We start from the raw sequence: 13,334 nt of genomic DNA, 5'->3' as shown, positions 1-13,334 counted from the left end.
TATTATTATTATTATTATTATTATTATTATTATTATTATTATTATTATTATTATTATTATTATATAAACATAAATCAATACTCGTAAAACAAGTAATTAACACATAAATTAGAACATTACAAAATGAATATTTTATTTAATTTGATTAACATATCTCACTTATTAGCAAATACATAATAAATCATATCGATTCTGAGCATACATAAATAAGAAAGAAAATAAAACAAATACATGGTACCAAACATGTCATATTTGCTCAATATTAATCAACGAAATGATGGAAACTCGAGTTAATAATTGCATAAAAATAAATATCAATATTGTGCCAAAATAAAACTATATTAAACATTATATCTTTAGGCTAACATGAGTTATTGATAATATATTATTTTAAACTGTTAATCTATATAGCTATAAAATAACGAATATATTATTTTAAACTGTTAATACATTATGAGTTTGATTCTCATTGATTACAAGGAGTGCAATGAAGATTTTTGAGTGCAATAATTATCCTTGATGGGTAAAACAATCGAACCATGACGCTTGGCTGCTGTGTGGTTTAAAAGATTTGAGTTGCACTATTACTGCCAGTTATAGTTTTTGGTAAAGCAGCAAGCGCTCGGTCCTGTATATTGTTATAAATTATTAATAAAGGATTTTTTATTTATATGACAACACCACTTCAATATATTACAAGATTTTAGAGATATTAAATAAAAAAATATTCATTTATTCTCAAAATGGATAAGACGGTTGAAATATAAGACGAAATGTTAACATTTTTAATTAAAAGCATTCAAAATTCGAGCAAAAATTTAGCAACAAAAATTATTGCAATTGTAGATTTCGAACAACTTAGCATGAAATTAAAAATAGAAAAATCATCCAATAACACATTGATTATTAACGATATTGACTTACAAGTAATAGAAGATAATAACACAAGATTGGAGGTTGGAGACAATGAAATTATTTATACTCTGGCAAAGAATTATTTCAGCATGATCCAATAAAAGAATCACAGAATAAAGATAGAGAAAACATCACAAGAGTTATTATCGAAGAATATGAGAAAATTATTTTTTTAAGAATAAATAATGGATGACAAAAAAAAAATGAAAGAAGAAAAAATGGTTATGTGAAAAAAGAAAAAACGCTGTAATTTAATTTAAAGTTTAGAATGAATTATCTGTATTATTATTATTTTTTCAAAATCAGTAGTGGTAAAATAATTTTTCAACACTATGTATTTTTTGTTATATTTTTTTCTTAATTTATTAATTAAATATTTCATGACATCAAATTATATATTTTTCTCAATGTCTAATTTATACAAAATTATAGTATTTGTTACAACTATTATTTGCAATAACGTCTATAAATTCAATTAGATTTGTAACATATAAAATCTTTAAACAAAGATTATTCACACTCATTTTATATCATATTACATTGAATTTATTATTTACTAAAATATCATGAAGATTATTAACTAATGCATGTTTATATCTTCTCATCTCAACTCATTTATTTAACAATATTCATCGATAATAAAAAGTGTTTGTGACGCTTAGAATTTTCATAATTTGAGTTTTATGCCTAAACCTTTTTTAATATTTTTAATTTTTAATTTTCCATGTTTAATTGCTTAAATCAGTTTTAAATTTTATATTATTTAATTATTTTAAATTTTCAGGGGCAATCGCTTTTAAATCTAATTTTTCCCGCGCTCTTGAGATAATTCTTTTGAATTTCTGCGAGAATTAGTATTTTAAATTTCGGGCTATCGAATTCGATCTTTTATTTATTTGGAAATCTTGGTGTGTTTGTTGTTGCGAATTAATTTAGAAATGCGAGTTATCTCTTTAGTTTAGCACTTTAAATTTTAATTGACATATTCACCTAGGGTTGCACTTTAAATTTTAATTGACATATTCACCTAGGGTTGGATATAACCCTAGCTTTTAAAATTACACACACAAACACCTTAACTCACGCACACCTCCTCACACACTCACACCAGCCGACTCCCCTGTTCCCTTAGCGTGGGATCGATCCCTTCGATTCTTCACCAGGAGTTTTGGAAGCATTATTTTTCCTCCACAAAATCATTCCTGAGCAAGCTAGAATGGTGGTTTGAGCTCGGGATCAGTGATTCTCTTCCGTTTTCTCCCTCGCCTCACTCACGCCTCAGCTCCATTTTTTGCTCGGGATTTTCGATTTCTTGTTTAATCTAGCTAGGCAAGATTGTGGATTCGTTTCTTGCATTCTATATATGTTTATTATGCGTAACTTTTGTTGCACTCTTTTTTTGAATGTATAGGAATTAAGTGTGCCCTGTTCTTCCCTTGTTTCCCCTCGGCTGGATATTTTTTTATGTGTAATTTTGCTTACTCTGAAAATTTTGATTCCAGTTAGTATATTTATGCCCTCATGAGTTAGATGCTTTAGTTTGAACCTTGAATGCCATTGTCTATATGTTGGTGTTCTCGAAAATCATTTTCAGAAATGTTGGCAGCATGTTCGATTTTCTGTTGTGGTTATTGATGGTGTTTGATTGGCGTGGCGAGGTAGGGGCTACCACGGGTGATATGTAGTTCACGTGGTAGCAATAGAATGAGTTGGATGCGTTTTGAGACTTGGGTAGAGGGTGTTCGAACTTTTGGCAGAAACTAAGCCCTGTTTCTTGGCCGCTGGTTCGATCTTTAGCATGAGTTGTGGTTGGTTTTGATGGGGTGATGGTGTAGGGGCTACCATGGGTGATACGTAGTTCACGTGTTAGCAATAGGGTGATTCGAATATGTCTTGAGATTGGGCTAGAGGCTGTTCGATTTTCTGGACAGCAACAAAAGGTTGATTTTGGTTGGCCGGAAACGGGCATTAGCGAGGGATAGGGCGTTTGTTTCAGGGTTCTGGATGAGCTTAAGGGTTGGAATCGACGCTAGGATAGTGGCTTGAGGATCGGAGGGGTAGTTTTGTAGGTTTTTGGTTGGTTTGAGGAAGGGTGTGGAGCAAGATTTTGTAGGCGAATGCTGCTGTCCAGCTCCCTTGCGAGTACCAAGTAGGGTAAGGGCTATTTACGGTGAAGGCTCGGGGCTGGTGGATACCTTATAGTGTTAGGAAATTGAGGCTTCGAGAGGAATTTGAATTGGTGGAGTTTTCCCTAAGCTTTAGGCCTTGAGTCTTAGGAAGAGCATAATTTTAAGGCAAAAGCTTGTTGTTCGGGTTTGAACATTTTAACTAGTGTTGGGTTTAAGTCAAGGGGTTAGGGAAAGTATTGTCTCAATTGGATTCCTCTCTTGGTCAAGCCCTTAGTGAGTCATAAGAGGGTATAGTGTACAGCTCCGTTCACCTAAGTTCTTTATTCATGGTTTAGATTTCCGCATTGGTACACCCCTGTATCGCCATTCCAGTTAATCACCATCGAGTCTCTTGCATGTAAATTGAGTAAACAGATTTCTTCTGAGTTCATTACTTACACATGTGCTTGCTAAGTCCTATATCCAATAAAGAAAGAAAAATTACTTTTCGAACGAGGTGAACTGATTGTGACTATAGAAATGACGTGTTTGTGTGGGGTTGGTAGACGTTCTGATCTACCTTACCAATGGACGTGTATGTGTGGGGTTAAGAGACGTCTTGCCCTACCTTACCAAATATAGAAGTGTAAGCGTGGGGTTGAGAGAAATCTTGGTCTCCCTTACCAATCACAGGGCAAGACGAGTTTAGAAGACATCCTGACTTCCTTGCGGCATAGTGCACTGTAGCCATGATCATGATCGAAACCACAGGGTCACAACTCAAGGATCTAAGTTCGCTATTTATATGTTTATTTTCAGAACCATGTTATGCAATTTATTAAGTTATTTGACTTAGCCTTGCACTTGTCATATTCCTGTACTCGCATCTTTTACATGTTCATTACTTTTAAGTTCAGGGGCACTATTGGTAATTTTATTACGCACTATTTTGAATCCTGTGTGTGCTTGTAGTTATATAGTACTCGTTATCCCCCCGATCTTGCTGGGTCTTTTAGACTCACCCCACTTCTTTCTTCCTTTCAGGTGAGGACGAGTATCAGTGGACTGAGGGGCACGATCCCATGGGTGAGGTTCCCGGGGGCGCAGGCCTGTGACCTTGGCTCCATTTATTTTCCGCTGTGTCCTTTCAGTCCTAGAGTCTGTAATAAATATACATTTCGTACTTTATCATTTACTTGGTAGCAGGATGTGTTTCCCTGCTTAGGAACATTTGGTTTGCTTTACTTTTCGGTTGGTTGCCCGGTGTGGCACCTTACTATCATGTTACTAGTTTTGATACTTGTTAAATGTTGGGAGTCGTTATTTAAGATATTTTGAAATGCTGTCTGTGTTGTTGGTTTGTTCCAAAAACAAACGGGTCATGCCGAAATTTTTAGAAAAAAATTTAATTATTTTGAAAATCCGAGTATTACTTTCTTCTATTTATTCGAGTACTAGAAGCTATTCGTTTCAGTTGGTATCAGAGCCTCGGTCTTGGTTGGGTCTGTGCCTACTACCGGTTGCCGAAACTCAAAGGGATCTCGCCTCAAAGTCTGTAAGATTTAATTACAATGAGTTTTATTTGTTTAAGATCATTTCCGCGTATCCTTCTAATTTTTGAGCTTGTAAAAGTTTAAAGAAAAATCTTTTTTTTTTTCTAAGGCTTGAAACTTGATTGTGGTGAAATTTGAGCGTGGTTGCCACTTTATGCCTCTGATTGGAGACGACGAGGCGGAGAAGCTCCAGCACTTCATTGTGGGGCTACGACCCACTATCCGACGAGATGTACTCATGGTGGAGCCAGCTGACTATGCTTCAGCGCTCAGATGAGCTTTGAGGTCTGAGCAGACATTGAGGGACATAAGTGCTGAGGCGCAGAGTAAGAGGCCACTCCCATCTCATGGCCCGCAGCAGCAGCATGGGAAGAGGCCATTCACTAGGCTGCAGCGTCAGCAGGGGCACTTTAGGCCCCAGGGACATCATGTTCAGTGATCCCGGGGTCAGCCAACACCCAGACCCGCTCCTCCCAAGACTGGGGAGAAGCCATTTTGCCCGAAGTGCAAACATGCACATTATGGGAGGTGTTTATTGTGAAAATTCCTCGCAAGCGTACGAGTGTCAAGTTTAATATAGTGAATAATTCAGATATCGATCCCACAGGGAGTAAAATGAAAATATTTAGTACTTTTAATTAGAATAGTCTAAACTTTGAGAATTTTGCAATAAAATAAATAATCAGATGATTTTAGATAGCACGCACACAACTTTCAGGAATAATCAATCAGAGAAAAATGGTCTAGAGGTATAGATTTCACCTGGTTTCAACAACAATCAATCCTAATTAATTAATATTCATGAATTCCAATCGATTAATAGCCAAGAACACTTATGTATATTATTTCCCTCTCCCAAGCAACAAATAATGTTTATCAACTACAAGTAAATTCCAATATCCTTATTAAAAATTTATCGCAGTGATCTATCACAAAACAATGTTCTTTTTAAAAGCTCTGTTAAAATCATACACTCTTCCGAGCTGTATAAATAATTAACAGTGTAGTTCTAATGTCCTATTAAAAATCCTCTCTCCCGAGCAATGATTTCAAATAAATATTACAAATCAATTATTGATCAGATAATTGAAAAGACAATCAATTCTAGAAAAAACAATTAATTTAGAAGAAACACAATTCAATAAAATCAAACATTCATGAAAGCGTCTACACCAGGTTCCATCCGACCTCTAGACTCTAAAAAATTAGTTCATAAAAAAATTCTGAATAAAACAATTCATATTCAAAAATCCAAACATATTCAGAATAAAATAAAAGTAATAAATCAAATCCGTCGTCGACGCCGTGTCCGGACTATCGAACTCCGTCTTTGTTCTTCAAGTTAAGCTCCAGAAAATCACAAAAGTTCACGATCTCAATCTCTGATATTCTAATGTGTGTGTGGCGGCTCTCTCCCCTTTCTCAAGTCTGACAAAAATCCTTTTATAGCGTGCACAAAAGCCCACAAAATCAAGCCCATAAAAATTTCCCGATATAATAAAATTTCCAAATCACAGCAGCGGGGCGGGCGCTCCAAGTGAAGGCGCGGTCGCGCCTTAATTTCGCAGATTCCAATTCTCCAATCTTCAACACTCTGCGCGTTAGCTCTTGAAGAAGCGCTAACAAGGAGCGCTAATCTTTCTTCAGGCCCATTAAAGAAAAGCCCATTAACTTTCTTTCTCCTTGTCTGATCGTTTCTTTTCCTTTTTCTTCTCTTCTCTTTATTTTCACTTATTCTTTTCTTTTTCCTTTCTCTTCTAAATTCTTCTTTTATTCTCTTTTCCAAATAAATTCAATAAATCACTGTAAACACAAAAACAACAAAATACCCACATAAATCTGCTCAAAACAAATATTTAACAATTAAAATCATATATAAATTAAGTGTATAAAATATACTTATCAAATACCCTCAAACATAGACTTTTGCTAGTCCCGAGCAAAACTATTCAAAACCAAATTACTTCAAAAACTACTACTACCCAACAACCAACAAAAATAGCCAAGAAATAATATGGAACAATGGCCTCATCAATGATTTCAAAAATATCAAATCCAATCATGTCACACCTACTAACACTTGAAAGTTTTAGCCAATCACAAAATAATAACCGCATAAACTCACAATCTCTGCAACTCATATTCAAAACACCATTCTCCAAGTTCAATTCAAACATTCATAGATCATGAGGACTTTTTCAAGAAGGCATAGGATCAAATAAAGGATATACAATCAAAAATACTCACAAATAGGTAAATGCAAAGAATAATAATGTGCGTGTTTCGATCAAAATTCATAATCATTAAAAGCATCAATCAACAGTCCATAGGCTAAATTCTCGCAACTCTTCTCCACTAGTATATTGGGCAACTGAGACTCGGTCAATAGGACTTATTCAGCTTATAATGTAAGGCCTGGCTCATGGCTACAAACGAAGGATAAGAATTCAAAAATAAGGAGTAATTTATAATTTTATCAAACTCTAATTACGACTCCTTTTTCATTCACAATTTCACACGTTTTCTCTTCAATTCACTTCATTAATTTTTTCTCAACTTCATCTTCTTTCACAACTCTTTTCAACTTTCATCATTTTTTTTCTACTATCTTTTTCATTTTTTTCTTTTCAATTCATCCACCACACCATTCCATTTTTCACAAATAAAACTAGGAGCATACAACATTTTAGCATTCAAATTACTCCCTTAAAGGTAGGAATTAGTGTTTAGGCTAATTAGGTAGTCAATGTAGGACCTTGAAAAAATGACGAATGGGGGTTTAATCACACGTTTACACGCATGCCATTCAATTTTCAATAAAGCTCAAACAAGGTACTAGGGATACATATAAAATAGGTAGCTTGAAAGGCTCAAACGAATTCAGAAAAATTGTCTAAATAATTCCTAATCTCAGTTTTGCCCGTATTTCGCCTCGAAGAGTGTCCGAACTAGTTCTCGACAAGTCTCAATCCACAATTAAATCACACAAATTCAATCATTGCAGAAAAGAATAATCATCAGCAGTTAACGATGATTTTCACAAAAATTTCAGATTTTCTCGTACCTCAATGTACTAATATACGTGTAGGCTCAAATAGGCAACTAAGGATAAATTGATTCAATAGAATTCAAGGCCCAAAAAATCCAAACAATGCCTCAATCATATCTATGTTTGTATGTTTCAAAAATCATATTCAAGTATTAATCACAGAGTATATAGAAAATTGTTCATTCAATTGGTTCCATTTTTTCAAAAATATTTGTCACATAGGCAGACAATCATGGATTTCAGTTATAGCACAAAACAAAAATTTTTCAGCCATGCATCCAATTCTTTCTCGACTTCTTTTCAACTCAACTCAACACTACTAAACTCAACAAAAATTTTATCTATGAAGCACACTATAAAACTCAACTAATCAACTAAATCACAAAATGATTAATCCCCCCAAACTTAATATAATCATTGTCCCTAATGATTAAAAACAATAAAAGAACAAGGACTCATACCTTCGACATCGAGCATCAGGACTCGACGTCATCATCATCATCTCCATGGAAAAAAGGTGCAGTATCAACAATATCATCAGAAGACCACTGCGGAGGAGGTGGATAAGGCACAACAGTGGGAGGATAATTCTGAGCGAGAGCGGCAGTGAAGTTATGCATGTATGTCATATGTGCTCGCATCATCTTCCACTGCTTCTTCATCTGAGTAAGCACGGACGTAGAATCATCACGAGTAGAATACTTAGTGGCCGGATGCGTCGGTAGTGACATAGGTCCTTCAAAATGGGAAGGTGCTGGCTCAAAGTGTGGTAGTGGCTCAGAGGGCTCCGGTGGTTTAGCTGCCTGTTCAGAAGTACTAGCTGCTTTCATCTTCTTATCTCGTTTCAAAGCACCAGTAATTTTTATAGGACCCCGTATCTGAAGAATCTGCTCAGTATCATCCCACACAACACCGGCACTCTGACAAAGCTCAGTAATCAAAGAAGAATGGGGTAAACTGATAGTCGAAGATCCCCTAGCAGAAGCAATGATAGACTCTTGAATTACCCTCCCAGCATTAACAGATTTTCCGGTCACAATGCAGTAGACAAGAGTGGCCTTAGCCTTTGTCACATTTTATTTATGCCAGATGGCAACATCCTGGCAGCTACAAACTCATGCCAGTTATTCGCTTCTCGTCGCAGAAAAATAGATGAAAATGTAAAAGGCTCGTGTCTTGCATTTTTCTTCCATTCCGCTCCCTCATGACATAAAGTCTGAAGTACTAGATCATCGGGAAATGGCACATTTTTGAATACCTGATACTCATCATCTTCAATGTTTGGCATGTCATAAAGATCATTAATTGTGCGACTGTCAAACGCGACCAATTTACCTCTAACTCTAACCTTGAAATTCACATCTTTTACCATTAGATTGGCGCAAAACTCGCAAACCAAAGATATAACGACCTCTGACGGACTCTTAACAAAAGTTTCCCATCCTCTTCTTCTTGCTTCAATTAGTGCAAGAGCATCAAGCTCTCTCTGACTCATTCCCCATTCTTTCTGCATTCCTTTCTCCGTCTAATCAACATAATTGGATTCGGCTGTAGCATTCCAAACCGATGGTGATCATATGGGGCAGCAGATGAAGTAGATAGTGCTCCCTTGCCCTTAGTTTTAGGCGGCATTGTAACTCAACAATTCAGAACAAATAAATAGCAATAGCCGATTGACTTAGCAAAGTCTCAAACACACGACACATCACATTCAAGCACAACCATTTTCCGGACAATTCATCAAACACTTGGCGTGCACTACTTCAATGCTATTCAATCACACATGCATTACCGTTCTCAATCCCACCAAAATCACAGAAATCAACTTCCTCAAATCACATAATGAGCATGGCTGAAATATAAGAGAGGATTTGAAATTTTTACCGATCAAATAAGAAATCTTCGTAGACCCTCCGCAAAGCTCCTGTTTCCGCGTGTGAACGAAGGAGAAACAATGATGAAATCTGAGATGTTCTACTTGTGATCAAGATAAAATCCCAAATATGTTAGTAATTTTGTGAACTTTAGGATTTTAGAGATGAAGTTGCTCGATTGAGTGTGAGAGATTTATAGAGTGAGGCGACGAGTTTGTGATGGGATTTGTAAAGCTTGGAAACAGATATAACACATGGTTTGGGACGCGCGATTGCGCTAAACGAAGCGCATATGGTTCTTTTGTTCGCGCCAAACAAATGCGCGATTGCGCTAAATAAGGCGCAGAAGGGAATCATTGTTTGCGCTAGTGAAGCGCGGATAGCATGCGCGATTGCGCTAGGAGTGAGCGCACTTGGGAAGCTCTTTGGCGCAAGAGTAGGCGCAGATGAGTGGCGCGATTGCGCTGGTTTGAGCGCAGATGGGGATTTGTTTGCGCTAGGATTGCATTAGTGATCCGAAGTGTGAGCGCGGGCGCTTAATAGGAGTGGCACGGGCATGCCTTTAGTTCTCTACTCAACCCAAAATTTCTCCCAGACAAAGGGCGGGCGCTCAATTGATGGGGCGGGCGCCCCTTATGCTCGAATTTGAGATTTTTTTTGAAGCCTGAAAATTTTGAAAATTAACAAGAATTAGGATTTAAAAAAAAACAAAAATTAACTAAAAAATGAAAATAAAAGTAATTAAAACTAAAATAAAAGAAAAAGCTTGGGTTGCCTCCCAAGTAGCGCTTGGTTTAAAGTCGTCAGCCTGACTTTCACCGGTGTTAGATCTTCTCTTTTTCCTTCACACGCCAAATAAATTCCACGATCCGCCGTTTAAGTTTTGCTCTCTTTTTCGTAGCCTTCATTGGTGGTAAATTTGACTTTTTCTTCTTTGACGATTCAACCGCAATATTAGCTCTTTGACAGCCCTCTAGCTTCACAACCGGCTCAATCAAGCACAGTTCTTTGAAGGGTGGATTAGGTGCTTTCGTAAATAGATTGAAAATTACGCGTTCGCATTCTACACCCATCGACAATTCACCCTTCTTCACTTCAATTCTTGCATCCGCAGTGGCCAAAAATGGTCTCCCAAAAATCAGTGGAGCACCATGATCTGCTTCAATATCCAAGATCACAAAATTCGCTGGAAAGATAAATTTATCCACCTTGACTAGAACATCTTCAACAATTCCTTGGGGATATGTAATGCTCCGATCCGCCAATTGCAATGAAATCTTAGTCGCTTTCATGTCTCCCAACTCCAAGGCCTTGTAAATAGACAACGACATTAAATTAATACTGGCCCCTAAATCACAAAGTGCATTATTATAATAAGAACCACCAATAGAACAAGGAATAGTAAAACTCCCTGGATCCTTAAGCTTTTGTGGCATCTTCTTTTGAAGCACCGCACTGCACTCTTCTGTTAAATTCACCATCTCGTTCTCTAGCAACCTCCTTTTCTTGGACATCATCTCCTTGATAAATTTTGCGTAGTTCGGCATTTGTTCCAAAGCTTCAGCAAAGGGGATGTTGATGTGAATTTTCTTGAAAATCTCCAAGAATTTGGAGAACTGCTCATCCAACACCTTCTTCTTGAACCTTTGCGGGTAGGGAAGTGGAGGCTTGTACATCGGTTTCGGCTCAGTTTTAAGCTCTTTCTCTTCGAGTTCCTTTTCTTTCTCGACATCAGCTGCATGTTCCTGGACTCCAACATCTTGTCCACTCCTCAACTCTATGGCCTTACACTGTTCTATGGGATTCACCTCAGTATTGCTAGGAAACTGGCCTCTGTTATTATCCTTCAGTGCATTCGTCAATTGCCCTATGCTAGTCTCCATGGATTGCAACACAGCACCCATGTTGACCATGTGCGTCTCCAAGCTGTCAAGGCGAGACTCAGTTCTTGCCATCCTCTTACCTGATTCCTGCACAAAAGTACTAACCACATCCTCCAAAGACAACTTACCATCACCCTTATTAGTATTGTTAACATATGAAAAATTTCATTATTCCTCAAACTAGGGTGATAAGCATTAGGAATAGGATTACCTCTGTAAGCTCCATAACCTCGGTAGCCATTAGGATTAATATAATTAACTTCCTCTGGGTTATGTGATCCTTCAACTCCAATGGAATCTGCAACAGTGATCTTATTCAAAGAAGCTACCTGTGTAGTCAGTGCAGATAATTGGGCCGTGATAGATGTGAGAGGATCTACTGCATACACTCCAGCAGGCTTCTTGACTCCTACACGCTCAGATGGCCATTGAAAACTGTTTATCGTCATCTGTTCCAGCATATCATAGGCTTGAGCGGGGTCCTTTGCAAAAATAGTTCCTCCAGAAGCAGAATCCACGTTCATCCTCGTAGGCGCATTCAGTCCGTTGTAAAACCACTCGATCTGTTCCCAATTCTGCAAAATTTTGGTTAGGACAATGTCTAAGTAGTTCTTTGTACCTTTCCCACGCCTCGTAAAGCTGTTCAGAATCCATCTGCCTGAAAGTGCTGATCTCAATCTTCAACTGGGTGGACTTGGCAGGTGGAAAATATTTAGCAAGAAATTTTTCTGCCATCCCCTCCCAAGTAGTGATGCTTCCAAGCGGCAGTAATTGCAACCAACTTCTGGCTTGATCCCTGAGAGAAAACGGAAACAAGAGTAAATGAATAATATCCTCAGGAACACCGTTAAATTTTACCGTATCAGTAATTTCTAAAAAGGTCCAGAGATGCAAGTGAGGATCAGCTGTGGCACTCCCATTAAATTGGTTCGATTGAACCATGTTGATCAAGGCCGGCTTTAGCTCAAAATTGTTGGCATTGATTGTTCTCGAGCTATTCCAGAGTAGTGAGCCTGGATCGTCGGCCTGAAGTGATCTCTGATAGGCACCAGGGGAGCTTGATTCACATTCTCTTCAGCCATGTTATTAATTTCTTCTTTTCTCGCTCTTCTCAAAGCACGTGCAGTTCGTTTGATCTCCGGATCAAAAAGTAGAGAATTCGCACTTTGAGATCGTCGCATAAACTGCAATTATAATTAAGAAGAATTTAATTAGTAACTTCAAAATAAAATAAAAAAACTCTAAATTAAAATCTAGACTAATTGGTAACAAGACTAAAAAAAATAATCAAAATTACTCCCCGGCAACGGCGCCGGTCTCATCAAAGATCCAAACACGTACTGAGGAAATACCACATCATCCGGGAGATCGTGGAAAGAGGAGACATCACTGTCGAGAGAGTGGCCTTTGCAGACAATATCGCTGATCCACTTACTAAGCCCTTGCTAGGACCATTATTTGACAAACATCGCGAAGCAATGGGACTGCGTAGTATGACTAGTTGGCTTTAGGGCAAGTGGGAGATTGAAAGAGTGGGTGCCCAGTGAGCCAACTTGTGGCTAAGAGCTTTTATGACTCTATGTATAAACAATCTTTTGTTTAATATAATTTACACTTTTATAATGGCATTTACTTTATCTTTTATCATATTATTATGTTGTGACATACTGTAAGATGTTTAGATGAAGACCTTGAATATACTATAGTGTATGTAAGATGTGGTGGCACATGGGGATGGCTATCATGAAACACATCTTATAGTCACTGTATATTCTAAACAGCTCCTAGTCGATTGAGCCGTCCGTTAATAAGGATAAGGATCACTCGAGATTGAGACTAGCATTTGCGATGCCGAGTACCACGTTTCATTGGTATGGAACATAGAGATGTTCAAAGCATGCAAATGGATATTCATACGATGAATGATCGAACTACCCTATCCGAACTTTCCA

This window comes from Henckelia pumila, chromosome 4, assembly GCF_033568475.1.
Source record: "Henckelia pumila isolate YLH828 chromosome 4, ASM3356847v2, whole genome shotgun sequence".
NCBI lineage: Eukaryota > Viridiplantae > Streptophyta > Magnoliopsida > Lamiales > Gesneriaceae > Henckelia > Henckelia pumila.
This window is presented reverse-complemented; position numbering follows the sequence as displayed.